Here is a 4,403-nt window from a genome sequence, read left to right as displayed (position 1 = left end):
GGGGTGGGGGGGGGGGGGAGAGGGGAAAGCCAAGAAATGTGGCTGCCTCAGAGCCGAAACCACAGGAAATGAATTATTCCTTCAAGCCTGCAGGAGGAATAAAGCCCTGCTGATCACTTCGTTTTGGTCCAGTGATATTTGCTTCAGTGAGACCGATCTCGTTCTTGACTCTGGAACTGTAAGATATTTGTGTTTTCAGCGAAACTTCCATTAAAGTTTGTAGTAACTTGGTACACATAGGAAGTGAATATATTTACACAGTGGGCCATGGAGCCTCTCATAGGGTTGCTTTGAGGACATAAGATGATCCCTGAACTTGGCACTTAGCAGTACAGACCCTGCAGTCCTGCCCGAGCCTCAGGCTTGCACTTGGCTCGCAGAGTCAGGATACACTCTACCTAGACTTGGTGGACTGGCCCCTTTGCCTAGTGTTTACTGGAGTTGGATCCCACACAGATGACAGGTTCAAATTCCAGCCCAGGCGATTGGGAGAAAAACACCAATACATGTGCAGACGTTCCCCAAATCCCAACAGGAGGGAGAAACAGGACCATGCCCTACTGGGGGTGTTTTCTCCCTCTCTTTTTGGCAAATACATCACCTTCTGGCAGTAAAAAAAGAGAGAGACAGGTTGACAGTAGGGAGTAGACTGGAGCCAGGGAGGGGAAGACATGAAGGGGAAGGTGAGAAGTCACTGAAAAGGGTTGGGGAGGTATGAGACCGGGCATTGCTCACAGAGAGGGGAAGGCAGACCCGTCAGTAAGCCAGGCCCTCCAGGGAGTGCTGTCTGCATGAGGGGTGGGGTACCAGCAGGGCCGTTGCAGTACCCCACCCTGAGTTTGGCTTGCAGGACTTGGAAGATCCACCTTCCCGGTTCTGAGGCCTTGTAACACCAGCAGTAACTCCACCAGCAGCTCAGGAGGCAGTGGTCTGTATGTCTGCCCCTCAGCTGGGCACATGGATGAAGCCTGGAGCAGGCTCTCCATGAGCAGTGTGAATCCGTTGCCACCTGCTGGCACTCCCCATCCTGTGGGTCTGTCTCCCCCCAGCTCATCCTCCCCTGGGGAGGCACTCTTCTACTTGCGGTTCTGTGATGGGCTCCCCAGAGTTGATTTGTCTCAGGACCCCAGCTCCCCACCAGTCAGGCGCAGGCACTGACCCAGGATGTACCAATCAAGGTAGTCTCCTGGGAGCTGCAGGTGGAAGTCATCCTGTGGTGGTCAGGCCCACCACTAAGTCCTTTCAGTCCCTATTTCTTCATGAGAATAGCGTGAGAACCCATTGGCTTCACATTCAGTGTAGAGTGCTCAGAAAAGCGTCTGGCACATAGAAAGGCCTTATGTATTTATTTCTCATATAAAAAATTAACAGTTTTTGACTTAGTGTGCTTTGGCTTCTGTTACTTACAACCAAGTGAGCCTAGTGTCGGGAATGGGGCTGTGGGAACTGGCCCTTCTTGAGCCACAGGGTGTGGTGGTGTGCAGATGGGTTGGGTGGACGTGTTTCTTTTGGGACTTCAGTCATGTGCCCATTCAGGCTGGCTTCAGACTGCAGGCGACTAGAGAGCCAGGTTAGATGACCCTCAGGGCAGAAAGCAGGACGACTTCCTACTCATGGCCAGCAGCCTGGGTCTGCAAGGACTGATTATCACCAGCCTTGCTGAGCTGTGGCGACATTCCTTCCTCAACCTGGTTTTACGCTAGCATTGACTGGGAGGTGGCAGGAGCTATGGCTGCAGCTGAGCCTGGCCCCTTGGCCTCCCCACCCCTTGAGGGTGGAAGAGGATATCAAGAACTGGGCAGGCCCCCCTTCACCTCACAGACTGCGCTTGTCCTGGCTTTGAGCCCACCTTGGAAGTAGCTGTTATGCTGTGGAGCCCCCTAGCTCTGAGCTCCGGCAGGATGGTGCAGAAGTTGGAAGCTGGACCCCTAGAACATCAGTTCTCACCAGGGGCAGCTCCACCCCCAGGAGAAGTGTAGTATGTCGGGAAGGACTCTGGGTTGTCAGTGAGAGGAGTGGAGGGATGCTACTGACACCTGCAGCATCCCGACACTCCTGCTCCCCCCAGTCACTCAGCCAAATGTCAGTATGCCATGGCACATGGCCGCTCTACAGCTAGCTGGCTGGGGGCTGTCAGGCCCTGCCACAGACACAGACCACCATGCCTGGGTCCTTTCACGTGAGGGAGCAGTGTGGTAGAGGCTAGGCAGCTCCATGCGAGGTAGCCTCTGGATGGCCCCTTGCTGAGGATTGTGCCTCACCTGTCCTCAGGCTGTGGTGGACTCAGGACCTACCCTTCAAACGTGGACTGGGAGCTCCATGACTCTGGGGCTGGCCCATCCTTGATGCCATAGCAGCAGGGGGTGACTAGGCCCATATCGGCTCTGGCTGCCCTCCATGGTAGGCCTGAGCTGCCTATCAGCCTCAACCCCTTGTTTCCAGGGCTAGGTCATTTTGCCCCTTCCAGACTCTTCCCAAGAAAGGAATGGAAAGGTTCATTCTCCAGGAAAAAGCCCAGGTGCTGGAGTGACCTTGTGCTGGTCTTGGAGTGGCAGCAGAACTACTGTAATGTGGCAGGGGACAGAGCTTTCTGAGCAGCTCTGTGCCCTGAGTGACCTTTCCATGTGGCCCAGCCTCACTCTTCCCCCGGCCCCAAATGTGGTATTCCCGCAGGCTGGGGGCAGCTGTGGTGACAGCCCCAACATGTGACAAGTAGACTCAGACCCTGGACCCCACACAGGGGTTCATTCTCCAGCCAGGCAGAATGCAGCACCATCCAAACTTGGCAGAGCCCAGAGGCCACACATTAGGGGCTAGAGCCATTTTGGGTGGTCCCAGAGCCCGGCCCACGCCCGCCCACCTGGATGGAGACCTTGCGTCGGATGTCTTTACTGAAGGAATTTATTGTTCTGGAACTGAAGTTGCTCACAGTTATTTGACAGGGGTACACTGGATGGGGCTTGTCCATTTCCGTGACGTCTGCGTGAGTCCGCGTGTGTCCGAAGTACAAAAGGAGAAGGCTAACGAGAGGTATTGCTTTCAGTATCCTCTGTCTCCATGGATAAGCCCCTTCCTGCTTGTACTGTGTGGCTTTTGCTGTTATAGGTGTTTAATTTTTCTTATGTATAGAAATAATCCCAGCCTGTGGTAGAGGGTTAATGTAACAGAAGCATTAAAATCTGTACACAAGGGAAGGGGAAGGCAGGGGAGACACCTAAAGCAAAATGGACTCGTCACAGCAAAGGCATGCATTACACCTGCCAGCCTGGCCCGCCCAGTGGCCCTCCTGCAGCACCCACGGCCTCGCGGAGCCAGCCTGGGTGGGCTGGGCCAGCAGGAACAGAAAGAACACAAACCGAAGCCGGAGATGAGGATGAAGCCAGGTGGAGTTGCCTGGCAGCGGGTGGCGGGCAGTGCGCAGGGTGAGCCTGCCAGCCCCCTGCCCAGGCGGCCCTGGACCCTTCAGCCTCACTGTGTACAGGAGGGACACGCTGCAGAGGGATGCCGCTGACTCTTGCTGTCCTTTAATTTTGTTTTTTTCCTTTTTTTTAAACTTTTTTCATTTTAATAAAAAAGCCCGTGGTGCTCCTGCCATCCTGTGTGTGGGTGGGGGCCGGTTCAGGCCTTCCTCCTGCCCCTTCACTCTTGGAAGCAAAACCGAGTGCCCGCAGCCTGGGCCTGGGCGGAGGGGCACGGGGTGGTGCTGTCGCCGGTGGCGTTCTGAGCTGCTCTGGGACAGTGCCCTCCCCTGAGCCCCAGACTGACTGGAGCTGCTTCTACACAGTAATAAAACAGAACCCGGGATGAAGCTAGCCGCGTCGTTCTTTAAATATATATATATATGTATATGTATACAGAAATAACCAAGAGCGAGGAACTGAAACACAGAATCTAGCCCTGCCCCAGCGGCTCCCCCACCCCCACACCCTTTTCCAAAAACAACCAAGAAAAAAAAGTTTATAAAAATATCTTGCAGGAATTCTTTAAAGTTTACAGTAGCTTGCCGGTGCTGCACCCACCGGCCGGCCCCCCGCTGCCCCGCCCAGCTCTGTCCTCAGAGGGCACCTTGGCTCTGGACCCCACCCTGCCCAAGACACACAGAAAGGCGGTGGCCCCCACCCTGCCCAAGACACACAGACAGGCGGCAGGAGGTACTGCTGCCGCCCCTTCCCTGAACAGAGAAGTAAAGAAACTCAATAAATTAAAACAACAAATAAATAATACTGATTCAGCCCAGCCCCAACAGCCTGGCCAGCCCCGATCGGCAGCTGCTCTGTTCCTGCGGTCTCTGTTTGCACCTCGGCCGGTGAGGAATGTCAAAGCCAGGAGCGCCCTACAGCCTCCAAATAAGCCGAGGGAAAAACGGGAGCAGACGAGGCAGGACAGCGGCCCTGGTGAGGGCG

This window comes from Tupaia chinensis, unplaced genomic scaffold (assembly GCF_000334495.1).
Source record: "Tupaia chinensis unplaced genomic scaffold, TupChi_1.0 Scaffold144019_1, whole genome shotgun sequence".
NCBI lineage: Eukaryota > Metazoa > Chordata > Mammalia > Scandentia > Tupaiidae > Tupaia > Tupaia belangeri.
Note: the sequence above shows the minus strand (reverse complement) of the source record.